The following is a 21,943-nucleotide window of genomic DNA, read 5'->3' as shown; positions in this document are numbered from 1 at the left end:
AAGCACATGCTGTGAAATTACTTTTTTTTTTCTTTACTCAAATTTGTTTTTTTCCGCAAAAAAATGCTGGTATATTACCAATAACAAATATTCAGACTCAGTAGGTGTTCTGTGATGTAATGTTTAAGCACAGTTTTGTAGTACTGTATGTTTATAGCAATTTCAGTCATCATTTAGCATTCCAATGTAACACAGGGTTTGTACCCAACACAGACTTTACAAAGTTGCTTTTATTCTTTATAATTGGAATATTTATTTTATTATTCTTATTCTGTTTTTGCCCCTGTCCATTTATTTGTCTGTTTGATTATCAGCAGGATCACACAAAAACTACTGAAGAGATTTCCACTAAACTTGGAAGGATGGGACATGGGCCAGGCCTGAAATTCTGGTTTGAATCCAGGATACTTTTTTTTTTTTTACATTTTGACTGATTACCCAAGGAATAATTCATGGATTTTCAAAAGAAAAAAATCAGGCCTACTTAGGGAACCTGGGGAATATCTGAGTGTGTGCAATTTGGTGCTACTTAATTTAATCTAAGGAGACTGTTGGGCCTTGGCAGAGGAATGCACTCTACTGAGTGCCCTTCCAGTAAACAGATCTTCAATGACACTTAAAAGGTCGAGACAGAACATTGTCCAGACTAAAATAACGGCAGTTTACTATCGAGCAACTCCGGTAAAGTGCAAATATTCTCCGGTAAATATTGAGCGTTGTCGTGGGTGAGTCCACAAGCGCATCCTGAGGTGCACACTGTTTGTGAAATTTGAATCGTCTACTTCAGATGCTGCGTCAAGAAGATTGCCGTTCCCAGTGGTAGCTGAGGCTTTGCATTGACTTTGTATGTAATCGTATTGCGGGAATAATCCACTTCACATTTGGTATGAACTTAATATAACAGCTTGACAACTTTGCTTTTGTGGCCAATCTCGATATCGAATGTCCTTTTCCGATATATGTTATATTAAGAGCATGGCAGGAACAACAAGAGAGGAAGAGGGAAGAACCTGAGAGGATAAGTGAAATGTTTTGGGCATTTAGGATTTCCTGCACACTGCCTGTGTATACCTGCACCAAGGGAATAAGAATGGGTCTCCTCCTGGTTCAGGTCTTTTCCTGGTCTAGGTCTCAGCTCACCACTTAAACCTGTCGGTGTCCAGCACTGGCTGTCAAACCTGTAACCCCTATCGTCTGTCATCTCCTCGTCTGATTTAGAAGAAATGAAGCGGATCAGGGTGAAGAACAGAAACAAACGGTTACAAAGTGGAAGCACAGGAACAGTCATGAACATGCAAGAAGAAGAAGAATGCAATTGCAATTCTTAAAATCCACTTGCTTGTAATCAGTCGACCAATATGACAAACATCTAACATTGCAATTGAAGCAGAAGCTATACAAGTGCACAATGTTAACACAAAGATGTCCTCAGTCAAGGGAACTGGCTTCCCTCTGTGACTCATGTTGAGACTGGAGCGTGGACAGTGGAGCACTCATGAGCGAGTGCATAGTCAGAAAACCATTGTAGAGCCAGAACATTTCCTCACAGTTTCATTAAGTCAGAGCAGTGTGAACCCGGGGCTCCTGCTGTCCGTCAAACGCACAGCACACAGCGCGGCCCTACACTGATCCACTCCCCCACACACAGCCACGTCTGCTGCCTTGGTTAAAATGGATATGTGGATGGAGAGATGAGAAATGAGAAGAGAGATAAAGAGAAACTGGCGTGAAAAAGGGGGTAATGCTCGGGTTTTAAGATGGGGGGGGTAAAAAGGTGAGGATCAGCGGAAGGAAAAACTGGCCAGTCGAGGTCACCGAGGTCACCGAGTGAATACTGTGGAGGGAGAAGAAGAACGGAGACGCGAGTGGGGAGACTGGGGATGAAATTGCCTCGATCCAGTCTCATGAATTTTTCTGACTATATTTTCAAACTTTCGGTAATTCAACCACATTTGAACTTTTCTTTATTTTTCTGGCTTCTGCTGAGACTCAACATCTTAAATTCAACAGATTTGCTTCAAAACGGTCATGATTAGACCTCTATTCCTATTAACTCACATAGAAAATAGATGTTTGCCTTGCGGGTGTATGATGTAAACAAATTGCATATGGACTAAGCCCAAACGCAACTAAATATTCGATGTCAGCAGCAGAGGTATGAGGAGTAGCACTACTGTAATCGAACAGAATCACTGTAACCTTGTGCACAAACGTACTTAAGATAAGTCTTACAACACAACATTTGCATGAAAGGGCTATTCTGAAATTAACCAAACAATACTGAGAGGACACAGTATTAATGTTCGTCCTGAGAGATCCGATGACACTTGGTTATCTCTAAGTTCGTCTGTTCACACCAGGCGTTAAAACGTGTCCAGAATGAGTCCCCTGTGACCACATGTGGTCGTGACTCACTTTCCCACTCTATATGCAAATTAACATGTACGTTATTTTTGTTCACAAAGACCAAAATATATTGCTTTACCCAGTTTGAGTTCACAGATGTGTCCGTGGTCACCGTGTTTGTTTGTGCCTGCATGTGGTGGTTAAGTGTTGCGATTGTAGCAGTGACCTTAAATAAATCAATGTGGGCAATGAAAAGCATAAAAAACTTTTGGTTCGTTGTGAAACTGTAGCTGATCACAGACCGTGGCTGAATGTGGTCGGAGTGGTAAAGCATCCTGGGTGCATTCTCACCTGAGCCTTGGCTTTCCACTTGTGATAGTATCACTCAGGGCGGATGTTAAAACCAGGTCAGAGTAAATTCGGAGATGCATTATACTGATGTGTGGTTTGAACGTTTTTTGTTGTTAAACCAGAATAACTACAAAACTAAAACTAAGCAACAGTTGGCATGTTTGTTGCTTTCAATGACAATTGAAAAATCATGTGAATTTAACTCAATGTTTGTTCTCTTTGACCATTCAAACTAAATGTAGAAGGAAATGTCAAATAGGTGGAGAAGCGTTAAGAGGTATACTGCAATGTGATACTACTACTGGGATGAAAAAGACAAAAGAATGGTTTGGCAATGGAAAACATATTTGTTTTTCCCTCTTGTCTTCCTGCTGCTATCCCATTAAAAAAATATAATTCATGAAATAATAACCTTTGGAGATTTTGGGATTAAATTTAAAGGTTAATAATCATAAAAGAATGTTAAGATCTCTCCATTTATCCATCCGTCAATTTTCTCTACCACTTAACCGTTGAGGGGCCAATCCCATCGGATATAGGGTGAGAGGATGGGTAAACCCGGCCTGGACAGCAACCTAATCCCCAATCTATACATCTTTGGACTGTGTAAGGACGTCAGAGAACCTGGACAAAACCAGTGCAGACACAGAGAGAACATGCAGCCCCAAACAGAAAGACCCCGACCGACCCAGGATCCAAGATCCCTGATCTATTCTATTAAAATTGTTGTTAGTTGTGAGCTAGATTATTTTTTTATACAGACCTTCTTCTATTCCAACAAATAAAATATGGAAAATAGATTTCGAAAGGGTTCGTTTCTAACACCACAGAGTTTTGGTCTGGAGTAAATTGCCTAATGCTGAGCAGATATCTAACCCTTTCTGCAAAGTTACATTTGGATTTGCATGATAAAAAGGCCTTGTTGATCATAACACTGTAAATAAGGACTGGGAGCTTGGTACCAGACAGTGAATTCATTTTTCTGTTTGTGCTTCGGGTCTGTTTTTATCCAGCACCCAGCCAGAGGAGTCTACTGTGGAGCTGCACACTGCGACTCTCTGGTGAGAAAAGTTCCGAAACAAAATGAAAAAACCCTCCGAGTTATTTTCTAACTCTAACAGAGCTGATGTGGTGAAAGGGTCACGGAGCCGTTTAGACTCTGTGATGGTGTTAAGGAGTGGGACCAGCTTCAGACATATCAGGGAGAAGTGGACATGTGGACGCACGTCACACATCTATGGCCGAACTGATTCCACACATCACACACAAGCACTTGCCCCATTGATATTAATATTAACCTCAAGTGGATCAATGTTTTCAGCTTTGAGGCAGGACGGGGCTCAGCTTCAGTTTTTCTCTACACCAGAAGAAAATAAGTAAAATTCCAACTCCAGCCACGATCATTGATTTTCATGACATCAAGATTCATCAGGTTCCTTCTTGTCTGAGCTGATATTGTTCTATCAAGGCTCGCCTGTCCGGATCACTGAACACCAAGCTGAGTTAATACCTTCTGATCTCTGCCATAACTTGTCTCTTTAATGCGGGTTGCAGTCACACAACATGCGTATAGCATGACTCACATGTCATTTCTGATTTATACCTCCACAGGGATCCTCTCTGAGTTCTACAATGCTCTCTCTCTTTTGTAAAGCATTACTGTGCAGGTGAGGGCTTTACCTACACGCGATTTCCCGTATGTACCCAGGAGTTGTGTGTGTTTTTCTGTTTGTGTGTCCTGTCCTGAGCTGAGCTGACAAGGACAAATGGCCTTTCTCCTCTACTATCATGCTCTATACAAGGTGTTGCCCTGTCTGCATGGGATTCTCAATGTGACTCAGACCTTGGAAACGCAACAAAGCTGGGGAATCGCGGGCGGGAAGATGGATGACTTTGTTCAGCCTCAAAATATGAGATTCTTCCCTTTGTATATGTGTACGTGTTTGTGTCTGAGAAAAGAATAATACTGGTACAACTCCCCTGTCTGAAATAAATGTCAGAGCAAGATAAATAAACATCTCTCCACATGCCTTTATTGCCTATTGTTATTTTGTATTCCGTATGCAAAACCTTCCTGCTGCGGAGACTATGTATATGATAATGTGTCAGCATGTCTGGAATCATATCAACCCTTCAAAACACAACGCTGCAGCACGTGCTGTGTAAGCTTGTCTATGTGTGTAAGCCCTCTGTCGCATCTGTCTATCCAATCATGTTAAAACCTGGAGCCAAATGGTTTATTATTTTCCTGGACTCCAGCTCTTCCCGGAGGAAAATGGTCCAAACTGACGTCTGGGAAGATGCTCATTTCTCTTTTTATCTCATTTCGGCATCTCCCGGGTATTGTGAAATGCCTCATTAAACTGTGGCCTCTTTTTTGTGGAAAATAACATGTAATTGTCAGTTAAATGAGACTCAATCTGAGTTTGTGTAATTTGCTTTCAAATGCAAGGAGATGTGTCAAAGCTAATTAAGCTTTACAATAATTACAGGACACCTAGTAGAGTTAATAGTTACTCTGCTTATCTTAACTCTCCTAGAATCAATAGTTGTTATAGGTTTTTGTATAATGAACATTGGCCTGTTGACAGATTTGATCCTCCTTTGACCGAGTTCAAACCTTCTGCTTCTTTCAAACTGTTACGATGCCCTCATCAAAGTTAATATGGCTGAATAACGAGTTGGAAGGGAAACTGCTGCTTTGGAAAATGATTTGGTCCAAACAATGGGAAGGTAAAAGAAGCAATGTTTCACAGAGGGGAGACAAATCACTGCTGATAACGATGGAATGGAATTTAAAATAGAAATAGCAGAGGGAGGAAGTTAAAAAAAAAATTGATAGTGAAAGACACCGTGTATTTGGAATTTCTGTTAACTCTGCTAGGTGATCACTACTACATCAGCACATGATGCAAACAACACATGTTATATGCAGAGTTAAGTAGAAGTAAAAGTACAAGTACTGATTCAACCTCTTTACTCAAGTAAAGGTATAAGAATACAGGCTCTGAAATGTACTCAGATTATAAAAGTAAAAAGTTTCTACCAGCTTTGTCTGTGCAAAGCAAACTGAGACTCAGGGATGGGGAATGTTTTGTTGCTCTGCCTTGTAGTAGAAGTTGTCAAAGCTATCAGCGATGTTGGCCGATTCTTCACTTTCTTTCATGTTGTTTCTCTTCTTCACGGACATTTGCATTGAGCCTAAAGTTGACTACTTTACTGCTTCGCACCTCTTGTAATATGCTCTGTCTGCACATGAATACAATGTCAACATGCTCTCCTAACATGGCTCATCTCCCTAATGCTGTGCTGACAAGATCCTGAAGACATGGCGTCCTCTTTCTGTGTGTGGCTCACCCATCGCTCCCTAGAGCTTAAACACAGTGAGGCAACGGGAACCAGGGCCAACTCATTAGATACAGCTGCAGACTTGGTTGGCTAAACCTCTTACAGTCCTCTTGGAGAGGCAGAGAAAAGACATGGAATCCTTAATGACACTAAGAAAACGTATTATCGGCATTATCCAGATTTTTCTGGACGGCACTCCAAACAGCTGGTAGAAGCCGCGTTCTTGGCTTACATCTGAGGCACTGCTCTACTCTGTCACTCCTCAGAACAGTCAGACTGTTCACTGGAATGTGATCATTACACACACACACACACACACACACACACACACACACACACACACACACACACACACACACACACACACACACACACACACACACACACACACACACACACACACACACACACACACACACACACATCAGTGTGTGCTATGAAGTTTTTGCAAACAGCTGTGCAAGAAGGAATTTCAGAGTGAGAACAACACTGCTGAGTTTGGAAGTGGTTCTGCTGGTGAGCCTTCTGGTGGCCCTCAAGCTCCGGGTCCCCATAACAACAGACAACCAACTAATGAAACCGTCGCGCATCACTTGCAATCAAAGTGCAACCAGTGTGCAATATGCATTGCTTCAGTCAATTTCCTGAGATGAAGAGACACCTCAGTGAGAGCTGAGCTGTAACTAACGTGGAAAGCACCCTTTTCAACTCCTTTTGGTCGGTAAAAATGAAAAACCACCAATCAACTTTGATACCAAAACGTTACACAAAAAAAAAAACTGAGAAAAATGTTTTTACCATGTTTCAGAGAACTAATGCAGCACCCGTTCTACCTGCCCGTTTTATGTAATGCTGGTTACGCCTTTCTTTCAGAAACCATAAAACCAACCTGCAGTAATTGAGCCGCAGCAAGAGGCTGCAGGACTCAGTCCACAGAACATTGAAGCTGCTCTGCCGCTGCTGCACAAAGAGCTGATCAACTGTTAATTCAAAGTTTGGTGAAATATATTATATTGAACATATTGTGTGTCCAAATCTCACTAAATACATCACTGCACTATCTTGGACCCTTAACAATGCATGTGCCAAGTGTGAAGCTGAAATCAGTACATAGATTATATAAAAGATTATAAATGACAAAATATAAATGATAGAGTGAAATTTAAAAACAGAATGCATGTGCGACAGGGTATTTGTTTGGTCTATTTACCACATTAAGCATCCGTTGAACATTGAATCTCAGTAAGTAACTGAACTGAAATCTTGTTATGAGCAGCAACAACTCACTGATGTGATGAAAAAGGTCAGTGAGAGACATCAGATGAACCTACTGTAAGAGAGTGTGTGTGTGTGTGTTTGATTGTGTGTGTGTTTGATTGTGTGTGTGTTTGATTGTGTGTGTGTACTACAAGAGTGGAGAAGCAAAAAGACTTCTAGAGTCAGAGAGCGCTGCATCTTTTCTTCTACTCTTCAAAAGCTACATCCCTTCTTCTCCATTTCCCAGTCTCTCATTCCTTCCCCTCCACATCTCACTGTAGTTGTGCAGATTAGAGGGGAGCTGGTTACATAGGGGATATCATGACTCTCTACATCTCAAATACAACAAGAAGGCCTCATTACCTCAGCCTCACTCTCTGGTTTGAATTACTGCGCACTGGCCTTATCCAGACAGCATCAACGCAGAGCATACATCCAACACTTCTCTATTCAAATTGTGGGAGCAGAGAGCACGTTCCCACCGAGATTCAACATTCTGCTGTCTCCTCTCAACGACTCCTCCTGTACAAATTTGGCTCGATACAGTATATATCACTCCTCTCTCTTTCACTCTCTGCACTGCTGGACCTAATTCCTGAGGAGAGCAATTTTGCTCTCACTCAAAATTCCAGATCCAAGCGCCAATCTTTGGATTTTATGGCTTCCATGGGGATAAGGCACAGTGTGTGGAATAAAGCTCTGGGAGGAATTTTGTTGGTGAGGAAGAAGAAGGGCGACGGTTCTGAGGCAGTTCAAATGTCTTCTGCAGATTCTCTCTCTCTCTCACGCTCTCTCTCTCTCCTTCTCTCTGTACCTAGAAATGCAGAGACACTCTGGCAGGCTCTTGACTTTGGGCTACACAGATCTTGACATTGGCTTGATGTCGGCGTGATCTTAAATCCTTGGAGAGGAGCGCAGTGGCAATCCCTGCCAATGAGCATTAAGTTTTCATTAGGCATGCTCAACCTGCCGCAACTCCAGCTGCCCCCTGGCAACCCATCCCAAGGCTTTTATTATTGTTTTTGAACTACAGGCCAACCGCAAACCAAGTACGGAAGCTTAACACTCTGTGTGTGTGTGTGCAACCATGTACTTTATCTATATGTGTAAATGCGTCTGTCATCTCCACTTTATTTACTAGCGGTTAATGCCTATTGCTCCCTGATGAACCGTTAAATGAGTGCAGATTAAAAGACAAACATATTCACACGCTTACACACGAGCACACATGCTTGAACTGACACACACACACACACGCACGCACGCACACTTTTCCGTCTGGTCATAACTGAGAGATGTGCTAAAAGTCAGCCCTGCATCCATCTTCTCCATTTTATGACCTTTGTGGGGTCATACACCAAATCCCCCCCAAAACAGCCTATGCATCGCGGCTTGGACTGTGGCCAGACTGCCTCCGCTGCTGCAATTATTTCCAACATAGGCCCCCGAAAATGCAGTTGACAGAATGACGATAGCTCGGCAGCTAGAAAAACACCGGACAGCGACGGAGAACGAGAGACTGAATGAAGGAGATAATTGGAAAAGAGCAGGCAGAGGAGAGAGGAAGGTAAGAGTGAGAGCAATAATGCAAATGCAGGTTGGGATGATCTAAATTTGGTGTGAAACGGAGAAATGGCCTAATAAGTAAAGGGCGAGTGCAACTTGTGCTTGCTACTTGTGCTCGTGTATCCAGCTGCTCGGAAACGCAGCAGAGGAAGGTCACAGAGGTCGCACACATCGCTTGAAAATCCATAACCTACATACAGTTGAGTGGCTGATGACTTGACCTAAATTCATCAGCGCTCCTGAATCTTGTACCTTACTGTCAGCTGGGATTCAATCTGTCTGCATGTGGCCATTTTTTAGTTCCCGCACTCCCACACTTGACAGGAACAATGATAAATGCTTAATGAAACATACTTAATGTATAATTAAGTGTGATTGTCATCCACTGAGCTTACCTTGTATAAACGCTTGTCTCCAATTTTATGAAGCCATTGTGTTGAGCACACTGAAACCAATATCCCTCATTAGGCCCACATCTTCACAGTATACTAGACTTAATCAACTTGTCCCACTTGTTTATTTAACACGAGAACAAACAGACACTGCCTCACACACAGCTTCATTCAGCGATACGTATAAGGACCAACCGCCTCCAGATTCTTTCTGAGCCTTATGGGCTTTTTTTCCCTCCCAACAGACTATTGGTATTTATCCAAAGATAGGAGTCATTTCCCTGAACACATAGCTTTTGAAAAAGACTCTAACCTGTTTACTTGGAAAATATCATGGACTTAAGGTATGGGCACTTCAGAGAAATGAAGCACTGATGTGTTTTAGATTTGTCATATTAAAAAGCTTCCTCTGCAAGTATCTGGGTACTAACTACGTCTAGTAGTGATATGAAGTTGATGAATTGATAAATGCCAAGCTGCAGGACCAGTGTCCCCTGACCACAGCAGCCCACACTCACACCGTCTAATAAGAGAGTTCAGCAAACTTTGTGTCTTTATGATGACAGCAAAACAATTTTGAGATAAAATAACAAACATTTATGAATCCATGGGAAATTGAATGCACTTTTTTTTTAGCGATGACCTTTTAATGTTCATACCCAGTAGCTGCACACAAATCCCCCTAAAAGCCACTGAACAGAACCACAGTTTTCTCCAGACGCACACTTGGAGATTCAGAAATCTAGGAATAATTTCTAACCTCTCAAGCAGCAACTACAAGTTAAATGCTTTGCTCAACTTATAGGCTGCATTTGCCCTCAGTCTAGATGCCGGAAAAACGGTAATCAAAGCCGTCGCAGTGTGTGCGGAGACGTGTGGCTTCACTTTGCAAAAGCGCCATGTAAGGTCTTGTACCACCAACTGAGAGGAGAGAAAACATTTAATTGGAAATGTTTGACAGACTAAAGCGTAACAAAAAACAATCCTTTTTTCTGATATGTATGTACAGTCTTATTCAACAAATGTCTCAAAGGGTATCACTGTTTAATTCATGGAGAAATATTAGACAGAAAGCCTGCCGGCATTAACTGTGTTTGTGCTTCCACTTGACCTTAGACGGGAGCTCTTCCTGGGTTATGAACATTCACGGCATGCACGGCTGGGCAGATTTGCACTGACTCACTCGCAGAGACACACATATATGGAAAATACACTTGCACTCACTTCACGGGGATCAGATTTCCAGGTGAGTGTGTACAGAGCCAGAGCTTAGAAGCCTTGCGTACATGCAGTATGAGCTCTCGGCTGTCAATTTCATTGTGCTGTCAGACAACACCATGACCTTCCCGTGATGAGGGAGTTAGTAGATGTGTGGGGTAAATTTTTTTTAGTGTTCAGTCAGGACCTGCTCTCACATCGTGCTTATTCTGTTCAAATCCTCTGAGTAGAATTTTCTTTTGAGTATAGCAGGTAAGAGATGAAGTGTAAGAACATCAGTGTCTGTCATATTCTCTTTTTTGACACCTCCTTTGGGATTCCATTATCATATCCCAAGAGATATAAGTTTGAAGTTCAACATGTACAGCACGTAATGTCCTGGTATGAAATGGGACTAGTGTAGTGCCTGTTTGAAATGGGCTGTTTGCTAGGCCTGTGGTAATGCTAGTTGCAGCTTTCTTTCTGAAACTGTAAAAGTGACCTGCAGTAATTGAGCCACGGTACCAAATTCAACACTGCACTTCCACGGGCCCTTAAAAATACACACGCCAAGTGTGAAGCTGATAAGATGGAGCGTCTCAAGACATCTATTACACAAACGGACAGACAGACATTAACTGGAATTAGTAGATAGATGTTGATTTAAGATCTGCAACATAACTCCATAATAAAGCTGCCATGAATAATCCATAGTCAGGTTATGACTATGTGCTAATGATGTCACCAACTCTGGTGCCTGAAGACAAGAAACCATAGACTGCATGTAGAAATGGACAACAAATCTCCACTTCCTGCCACTATCCAGAAATGAAGCCAAAATATCCCAGATAAGAGAGCTGTATTGCACTGATGGCGTCATTTGGAGCAAGAGTCTGCACATTAGTGATCGTGTTGTAAAGCCGTGGTATGAAAGTCCAACCAATACAGGTGCCTGACTAAACACATGTCAGTCTAGCCTGTCAATTGCGACGTTTGAACCTGTTTTTATAGCATCAAATGACTAATTAAAACCAAACTTAGTGGAAAAAAATAAGCACTTTAACATACATCATTGTAAAGTATAACATGACAAAAACTATCTAAGAAATTGTATTTGACGTGTACTTTGACATTTTAGTTTGGCCAATGTCCCAGCCACTAACATGGTGGAGGCTGGGTTTATGACCAATACTGCAGCCAGCCACCAGGTGCAGATTGAGATGCCTTGGCTTCCCTTTTTGGGGGCTGTCATGTCGTCTATATCAATCTGTATATAAAGTGTGTGATCAGGCGTGTTAAATAACAGTAAAATATGACAGATGATACCGTGGGGATGTTGTATAAAGTTGCAGTCCCCTACCGAGCGTGGCTGTGTTGTTCCAAGTCTCTGTCAGTCCAGGCGTCCTCAGCACCTCATCCAAAACCTGGAACATCTGGCCAGAAGCCGACACCAGCTGTGTGTCTAAGGAACGATGTGTGCCTTCAGAATCACCTGGCCAGGAAGTAAAGAGGACAAGACATCAGTAGGTCAAAAGAAGAAGAGATCTGCTTAAGACCATAAATAGCAACTGTTGTAGCTCTGCAAACAAAGGATGTTTACAGTATTATGATTTTCCCCAAACTGAAGTTGATTACATTCAAATAAATATAAAGGAGCCGCAAAGCCAATGAAAAGCAGGTGCTTCAGAACAAACACACCGTGCCTGGCTTCTTTCTTAACAGCGCTTTCAAGTTGAAAGTAGTTTTCGAAGGGCAGACAAGAGCTTTGATTTATAGCCAACACCTGATTGGCCCCGACCCAATGGCCAGGGTACAGGGCTCCATCTTGGAGTTTAAACGCCCCGGGCTTGATCTAGTTGGGATTCATGTTATTCTTTCCTTTTTCCCTAAACAGGAGCATATGAAACAACACACTGCAATAACATCATCAATCTGCCTCCGTGGCCTTACCAGCACTACATGTGACATTTAGGAGCTTGGCAGCCTGCTCTGAATTAACATGCATGTAGCTAACAGGAGGTGAAGTTAAGGGAAAACATGTAATAGGAGAATTTACTTTATACTTTATAAAAGCGAGGAGATCGAAATATGAGTATAATATAAAGTTGACAGCGGGAAAATCTGCACCCATCAAATCTGCAGAGATCATTATATTTTGACTGTATGTTCTTTGGCAGATTGATGAGGAAATACGGTTCAACCAACCAATGGATAGGATATGCAGAATAAAATAGAAATAGACTGTTAATACGCTGGAAGTAGTTGTTACTCCAATTAAAGTAAAAAAGAAGCCGCTGTATGGTGGGAGCAACACAGAGGGTCGAAATACTGGGTTTTATTGTTTAAATACATTAATGGAGACAAATACAGACAACTGTAATTATTTAAAGAAAAAATAAGGGTTAAAATAAAATTAACAAAAGCAAATGAGGATTTAAAATACACATCCTGTATTCAAATGCACCATCAAATATCCATCGATCAATTATCTATACCACTCATCCATTGAGGGTCGTGAGGGTCGCTGGAGACAATCCCAGCTGTCATTGGGCGAGAGGCTGGGTAAACCCTGATGAGGTCACCGGTGTATCACAGGGCCGACACACACAGACAAACAACCATTCACACTCACTTTCACACCTACAGACAATTTAGAGTCTACAAACAACCAGAACCGCAATCTTGGAATGCGGGGAGGAAGCTGGAGTACCTGCAGAAAACCAACACAAACACGGCGAGAGCCTGGCCAAACACCTGGGAATCTTCTTGCTGTGAGACGCCAGTGGTAAGTGCTGCACCACCGTGCCGCCCCGTGCACAAACTTCAACTTATCCAATTATATCGGCTTTTAGGCTTTTCGTCTAGTGGTCAGATTTTGTCTGTTATCATCAGTTATTCCCACAAGTGTCATGTAATGAAGTTAAACTGATGTCAATCTATTAAATGAAATGATCCTATTACCACTTAAGATAATATTATTTCACTCAATGCCAGCAACAGTCCTCTCTGCATGTACAATATAATGACCCTCGGAAGAAGAAAAAAATGCAGAGCTGTGCAGTACCATCTGAGAGGGAATCATCGCCTGAGGCTTTCTTTATCATGAGAGGGTGATTCTCAGTTACATCGTCAACAACAGAGAGCTACGAAGTATTATATATTCAAGCTTCACAGTACAACCCAGCAGCATACATATACTGTCTATTAGACGGTTGTGTGGACACATGATAGTCAGAAGACACAACAGCAGCCTTGCAGCAAAGAGTAACATTTTAGTGTTGACTAAATCGTGTCCTCTTATTTTGAAAACCAAAATGTTATCACCACTGCAGTTGTGTGTCATTAGGAGTAACGTTGGCTGAGCAATGTGGTCCAACAGATTACTGTGTGTTGCTTTATCAGTTAGCTTACAATACTCAAGTTGAACTAAGACTGAGAAGTTAACTTAAAGTACCTTGGAAGACAAACTACATGTATCATCAAATTATCACAAACTGTTCAGAAAATAGGCTTCACCTCCACCATCTGACCCAAATCACATATTAATCTATATAGTACATGTTGAAAACATTAACATAACATTTATTTGCTCATAAAAGCCTGAATATATAAATCAACAAATACAGAAATTTAGAAAAAAATTTAAATGAATTCTAATGTAACATTAGATTCAAATTTCCTTTTAAGAGAGATGCAGCATCAGGGAATCAACTTGAAGGGAGGGATGGAAGAGAAGGAACAGAGGAAGAGGAGGAGATGTACAGTAATAAAATATCTAAATAGTATTCTGAGAATAAAATGGAGGGCATCATGGCCATATCTGTGCACAATAAAGCTACTCTACTGTTGATCATTTTTGTTGTGCATCGGGTTGGCGATAATAATGTTAAACAGACAATGAGCTCTCGCTGGTTTTTTACTTATGTACAATTTGTGTGTGTGTTACCAGAGGCAAGGAAGCAACAGCTGTGTTTAATAGTGACCGAGCCGCAAAGGCCACAGCTGGACTGACGCCACAGATAGTGAACGCTGCTGTCGGGGAATCGGAGGGGGAGGAGGGGTTTGGCCTGACCTGGCTCAGGTCTGGTTTAGTCTGGGCAGGCACAGGTTTTGGAAACCAGAACAGCTCTGTGATGGTCTGAGGGCGGACCTGGCTAACAAAGAGCAGGTGAGAGCTGGCCTCCTATTGGCCGTTCGAACTGCGGGCAATCAGCACATTCCACTGTCTGCATGAGTAAACAGAAATCACATTCAACTGCTATGTGTGAGTAAAGGCATTTTCTCTCTTTCAATGTTCCTAAATATGACTGCATAGCTTTGATGTTCTATTCAAGTGTTCAGTTCACGTGTCGTATTATCGACCCGTATGAAAAGACTCCTGCTTAAATAGTTTAAAAGCAAACGTGTAAGAGGCCGTGTACCTGCTTCCCTTATTAAAAACCTTTAGGCTAGGATCTTCATGTAGTGGTTCAGAAGCTGGGTTTTCAACAATCAAACTATGAATTGAATTATTCTGGGCATCACATTGCATTTTTGAGGATAATCGACAGCTAATTATTCTAATTAGCTTGTTATATTTGAGACAAGGAAACTTGCTGTCTTCAAGAAACAGTGCAAGGACTATTCAAGGAGAAACCTGTTGATGTGAATATAAAAATGCTGAAGAATTTATTCAAAGCCGGGAGGAAAAAACATTGTTAATATGCAGCAAGCGTTGCAGCCAGAACTGGATATAAAACAAAATGCTGTAAAATGTAAAAAGCTTTAGGGTGGGACACCGCATGGTAGCTAAATGGTTAGAATTTTGTGGAGCTGATTATATTCAAAGAACATTTTTTATTGTTTGTAACTTTATCTGATACCATACTATTAACTTGAACACATTTAGTAGCAGTGATTTTTGGACAGTTTGCTGGTGCCATTCCATGACACACACCCACACACACACACACACACACACACACACACACACACACACACACACACACACACACACACACACACACGGTTGGGCGATATGCTAAAGTTTTAGCATATCGGCCACCGTCCAACAACCAGGGATTGACCATATATTAGCATCGAATGCATTTATGGAACAGCTTGTTGTAAAGAATACAAAACCACCTATTAGGGATTATTTTGGCTTTAAATTGGACACGACCATGAAGCTGAAGGAGCTAAATAAAGTAATTTTCCGTCTTTGCAAACGTGCGGTAAAAGATTCTAACAAGATGAATGTGCATGATCACTGTTCAGACCTGGTATTAACATTCGCCCTGAGAGATTTCATCACAAGTGGAGAGCGCTAAGTACGTGTGTTCACACCTGATGTGGTCGCTTCCTGAAAGTGTCTCCTGTGACCACTTGTGGTCATATCTCACTTCCCAGCGCTATGTAAATAATCATTCACACAATCCTTCACTGTGTTCATGAAGACATAATGATGTTTTTACCCAGTCTGAGTTTACAGATGCATCACATAACATTGTGTATGTTGATGTGCGTTTCTGCAAGCAGGCGTGAGCGAGCAAGCGAGAGAGTGACAGTGAGGAAAAAGTGAGCGAGCAGAGTCAGGAGGGATTGAATGAATGAATGAATGAATGAATGAATGAATGAATATGTAGATATATGTCCAATCTCTCAACAATGGAATATTTACACACATTTTGTTTAGCCATTCTCTATGATGTGGATATGCATGTGGTGCATAAGCTGGTCAAACACTCAGGCTCTGAAGTTCCTCTGTTAAGTTTACACTAAGCTCTACAGACCATATGTTGCCATAAAAACCTAGATTTGTCGACACTAAGGTTATTGACACGGCACTTGTATTTGCATCTAATAGAAAAGAAAGAAATAGAAATATACCCACACCCTTTATACAAATATGTAGATTTGAAATAAATGTAATCCTACTGCAGATCTGCTCCCATGTCTCTTAAACCAGATAAAGCATAAATATAAATGAGAGTTTTGCAACCTTCTCACTATGATTGATGAGTGGATGTGAATGTTTATGAACTAGTTACTAACTAATGCCGATTTGCCTTCTGCCATAAATTTGGTTCATTCCCTTCACACATGAGGTAAACACAAATCTAGCCTAGGTGCCTCTGCTCGCTCTCGGCACATTAAGAAGCCATCTGTCTGTCTCCTCTATACTTACTGCGATGGCTGTACTTTGTGTTTTACTACAGCAGATCACAAAACACAGATATTGTCGGCCGTTATTAAATTGACCCAGCAGAGTCGACCTCTGAACCAGTGAGGACACAAGCAAAGGTGTTACCCCTCTACAGCTGTGATGAGAGCAGGAATGAAGAGGTGAGGACAAGCAGTGAGGAGCCGTTCATTGTTTTATGCCTCATCTTCGTCTGGTCTTCTTTCTGAGACCAGGACCATGGCCCCATGCTGCAGCTTTAGAGTGACCATTATTTTAGAGCTGTACTAACAATCCACCCTCTCTCCTCTGTGGCGTTTGACGGGCAAGGATGGAGAGTTTGGAACAGGCAATACTCAAAGGATGGGCTTGTGGGAAAGAGGCAGAAAAAGACATGGGACCAAACGAGAATGAGAGAGTATGAGCGAGTGTTAAGGATGGTAACACAGAGGGAGAAAAGTGCGAGACAATGGAAAAAGCGTTTTTTACTCAGGAGAGTGGTGTTTATATCTATGAGTGAATACATAAAGTTGGTTGAGCGTGAGAAAGAGGCTTGCAGTGAATGCAGCACACACTGGGAAGCTGAGACACACCTCGGGGCTCTCAGAAAGCTCAGAAATCAACGGAGGGTGGATAATCTACACACCAAGACTATTGTGGGAAAAGTGCTTTTGCTCTCTGTGCATTAAAGTGATAGACTGGGCAGTTCTCTATGGTCCATTTGGGAGGGGGGGGTTGAACTTTGGGTGCAGATGGGCCACAGCAAAGTACAGAGACAATAGGCATTTTATTATTTATAGCCAGGTAACTTGAAATACCACAGATCAAGAGAGAGAGAGGGGGAGAGAGAGGGGGAGTGTAAGTGATGCAAGTGTGGGAGAAGATCCAGCCTCTTTAACAACCATTTGCATTCACATAAGCACACAGCAGAGAAAAAAAGGACAATGATAAGTTCAATCGAGGAGGTGATTAAATAGATCAAAAGCACACATCCAAAGCAGGACTGCCCGCCCGCACACACACACACACACACACACACACACACACACACACACACACACACACACACACACACACACACACACACACACACACACACACACACACACACACACACAATCGACACACAAATATGCAAAGAAGGGGAAGGGGAGTATTGATTTGACTAATTTCAATGTGCTGAGTCGCTATGAAACACCTGCCCCAGACACAAGCGCAGCTGTTTGTCTTGGCAACAACATTGCCACCCTGCAACCCCCCCTGACCCCAATCCATCATCCACACTGTGCGCGCACACACACACACACACACACACACACACACACACACACACACACACACACACACACACACACACACACACACACACACACACACACACACACACAGGCTGCCGACGGACGATCTTCCCAAGACTGTTAGTGATGTGTCAGATGACTGGGGGAAGGACAGGGTCTGAACTCTGGAGGGTCAGGTCTGCACCTTCATGACCTAACTCTAAAAATATGAATTCACATACATACAGTTTGCTTGCATACATCCACACTTAGTGGAACATAAGGAGAATGGAGACAGAGTCACAGACACACAGGTTAATACGTCTGTATATTAATACACTCAAACCCAATATGGATGTCACACAAGTGACTAATCCATCTTTTATCATGTTGCTCAGATAAGAAGTCAAATGTCCTGCTGTCATGGCGGCTCTACGTGACAATGAAGGGACATTTCTTCACATCAGTGGGAATGGGAGACCATAGACCCAAACACAGATAAATTACACACACACACACACACACACACACACACACACACACACACACACACACACACACACACACACACACACACACACACACACACACAGAGATGAGTGGCACTCTTGGATCATTTATCTTTCAGCAATTTACTAATAATGCATTAAATGTCAACTTTATGGACACACACATTCGTGTAGACAGGCTGTCTAGACACAACGCTAATTTGATGCACTTTGGTTTCAAGCAATGGACAGCAGCCATTAGTCCATATGGGGGAGCTGAAACATTTCAGGGCAATGTGTTTGTGTGCTCTATAGATATATGTGTGCCATTCAGAGCTAAGTGAATTTTGTAGCCTATTGAATATGTTATTTTTACAATTTATCAATTGTTAACCTAACTAAACTTTTACTTTTAACATTAGTTTTCTTTTCAGAATGTTTCTGTCAATGTCTGCAAGGCCTCTTTGTGTTTGATGCTTCAACACAAGCGGCATTTTGGTTCCACTGCTTCGATTTGCTTTGCCCCGTATGTGTGATAGAAAGCTAGTTTTTTCAGGCTTAACTTTTAAGGTGAAAGCCTCGGCATCAGCCAATCAAATAGATAAAAAAAACACATTCAAATGCAGGCGCTAACCAATCAAATCACATGAATGCAAGTGCAAGTCCAGCCTGAAATCAAACATCAGACTGAGCCTGGGGAGAGGAGGCAGAGGCAGCTAGGGAACCCGGTGTGTGTTCATCTGGTTGTGGAGTTTATTTAGCATGTGCTTCCCTTTAGCATTGTACAGACAGCCAGCAGGGCACGTTAGCATGAAAGCTGGCTATGCCCGAGGAGGAAACTTTGATTGGCTGTTGCCATTATGACGATCATGCCAGGAGCAAGTGAGAGACGCCCACCATCAAGCATTAAGGCAATGTAAACGTGTGACTTTCCTCACACAGGGAGCCAGGTACCCTTATGGTGAAGGCTCAAACCACTAAACTACAACATCCATGGTTCAATTCCTGGCCAGAACACGTCTATTGTATAACAAATGACCTTTTGAAAAAGACATTGTCGCATACAATAACAAACTGCATATTTAAGACAACAATTAGTCAAAACAGATAAAACTATCAATTTATCAACTGTGCTTTTATGCAAGAGTTAATGAACGATATAGATGTGGCTAATTTCTGGTAGGTGAGATGTTTTGCAAACATATGCATGACAGGGAATAAGGCCGATTGCTGTCCTGTCTGACAAGTGTTTACAGCAACCCGTTATTACTTGAAAAATGACCCCAAAAAATGACAAACCACCATGTCTGGGTGTGTGTGAACTAACATAACGAAGGAGATATTTTATCCTGGCTTACTGGGCAAGCCACTGACTCAAAGGGAAGAAACAAGATAGATTCTCAGACACGGTGCATTTATCTCTATTACTTCCAGCAACACCAAACATCTAAATTTATGCCGATGAGAGCCGGGGGGATTTTTACACCAGTTATCAGCATCATCCTCTCATATCAAAGTTAGTTATTTTTTTCAACAGCATGGACAGAAAGGAGGAGACGGTCTTTAAACCTGTTCCTTAAAAGATTGCAGACGAGACAGCCTTATTTACTCCCACAATTCTTAGTGATGTGCACTTGAGTCCTTCTTGGTTGTGCTCAGCATTCTCAATGACCAAACACTTATACACCTCAAAAACAAGTGTACAACAAACTAGGCCTTCCTAAACCCCACTGAAGCCACAGATGTTTTACCTGCAACCTTTTAAGGAAGTACAACTACAGAACAGGAGAAAAAAGATTAAGTACACACACTGTGATTTAAAAAGGACAAAAACATGAATATGGCACATTTACATAAACTATATCTGACACACACGTCACGTACACAATAATCAACACGAACCTCATCGCAGCAGCCCTACACCTCAGCGCCAACCATTATGTTTAATTTCCAGCTAATTGCACATTGCCCTTGGCCCAGCGAGAGCTCGTTGTCGTGTTTAACACTTTAAAATGAGTGTTTTTCAATTCTTCCTGCTTTAATAAGAAGGTACGCTTGAGGTAGTCGTAAAATGCGCCCATCGCTGCCTTGTACTTTTATATATACGCACAGGCTTACAATTATTAACTCATTATTTCGCACATATTCCCATATTCAACACACTTCAAAATAAGAAGCTTTTGTTATTAATGCATACATTTATTTATTTATTTTTGAAAGTTACTATGTCTACAAGTTATTTTAGTTACTATATATATATAGTCTTTTAACACTTTGTTTAAACTTGCTTTTGATGATTTGTAAATAATGAGTAGAAGTAGTTTCAAATATATATATATATATATAAGGCAAAGTACCAATCACAGGTGAGGCAGTTTGTCGAATTTGTACCATGCAATTGCCTTATATCAAATCTATGTGCTCAGCTGTTAGCAGCAGCAAAGGAGGAACCACAGACGAGCAGAACAACAAGTTTTTAACCTTGTCGGATTTTATGCGCAAATTTTGGAAAAACCGACAGCCTAATTGGATGTTGTATATAGTTTTGATGGGTATTGATTGAGTATGATACCTAAAACCAACCAACAGCATCACTTTGATGGAAGAAGCATCTATATTAACTCTGAGAACTTTTACCAATCTAGAAATAGATCTGACAGGTCAACAAGGTCACAGAGGCCATATGTTGAGACACAAGAAAGAAACACATAACAGGAAAAATGAATCATTGTACTTTAAAGGTAAACAGCACTACCTGTTTTAATCATCGAGCCAGGTGGTGTTTTGACGTTCCAGGATGCCAGGATTAATGTGCACAATCTGTAGGCAGTGACGCACTGTATTTCCAACAGGCAGTGGATGACCTCTGGCTCGTGGCGCCCACCAAAGCCTGGCAAGACCCGGTGCCGACCCTCCTCCCAACAGGCAAGCTGCTACTGGCAGTCACAAGGTCAAGAGAGAACGGTCTCCCGCATGACAAAGCTGTTATGGAGAGACAGGTTAAGATAAGGACAAGTATGAATAAGATGTTATGTAGCAACAATGCTCTGCATGGCCTGATCTATAATCTATGTAAAGTAGTAGCGGGAGGGTCATACAGATGAAGTAGGAGGGAGAAAAAGCAAGGTGGAATAAATGTGAAGGTAAAAAAAAAAAACATACTGCAAGGAGAATATCTGTATGAGCAAAGAACTGAGAAAATACTGTACGGTCTCCAAACTCAATGTATTCAAGGTCACATCCCATGGATTTGCTAAAGAGGAAATCTGCATTCAAGTATATCTTCAGCCAAAGTCCACAGAGAGGCTTGGTCCACAGTTGCAGGGAGAGAGAGGCGATGTAAAATAAATGAATAGAATGGGAAAATAAAATGCGGAAAAGGCAACCAAAGATTAAGCTAAAACATGTCAAAGGTCATAGACATGGCAATTTGTGCGGGTGGTTGGTGAATGGAGCTGCATTATAACCAAGCAATCAATTAAGTCAAAATATTATTTGTTTGCTCATATCATTTACAAAGGCTACAAACCAGTGTGTTTGGACACCTCAGCTCAAACTGTA

At 41.7% G+C, this 21,943-nt stretch overlaps 1 long non-coding RNA gene across 1 annotated transcript in view; it reads right to left on the bottom strand.

The window, feature by feature from the left end:
• The window catches only part of LOC117752098, a 31,426-nt gene extending 10,117 nt beyond the window's left edge, over nt 1-21,309 (bottom strand). Inside the window, exons 1-2 of the long non-coding RNA XR_004611985.1 lie at nt 21,138-21,309; nt 11,818-11,949 (exon numbers count right to left, since the gene is read on the bottom strand). This is a non-coding gene — a long non-coding RNA (uncharacterized LOC117752098). The remainder of the gene's footprint in view (nt 1-11,817; nt 11,950-21,137) is intronic.
• Between the last annotated feature and the right edge of the window lie 634 nt (nt 21,310-21,943).

The sequence above is a fragment of the Hippoglossus hippoglossus genome, chromosome 18, assembly GCF_009819705.1.
Source record: "Hippoglossus hippoglossus isolate fHipHip1 chromosome 18, fHipHip1.pri, whole genome shotgun sequence".
In the NCBI taxonomy this organism is placed as follows: domain Eukaryota; kingdom Metazoa; phylum Chordata; class Actinopteri; order Pleuronectiformes; family Pleuronectidae; genus Hippoglossus; species Hippoglossus hippoglossus.
Note: the sequence above shows the minus strand (reverse complement) of the source record. Positions and strands in the feature narration are given on the sequence as shown.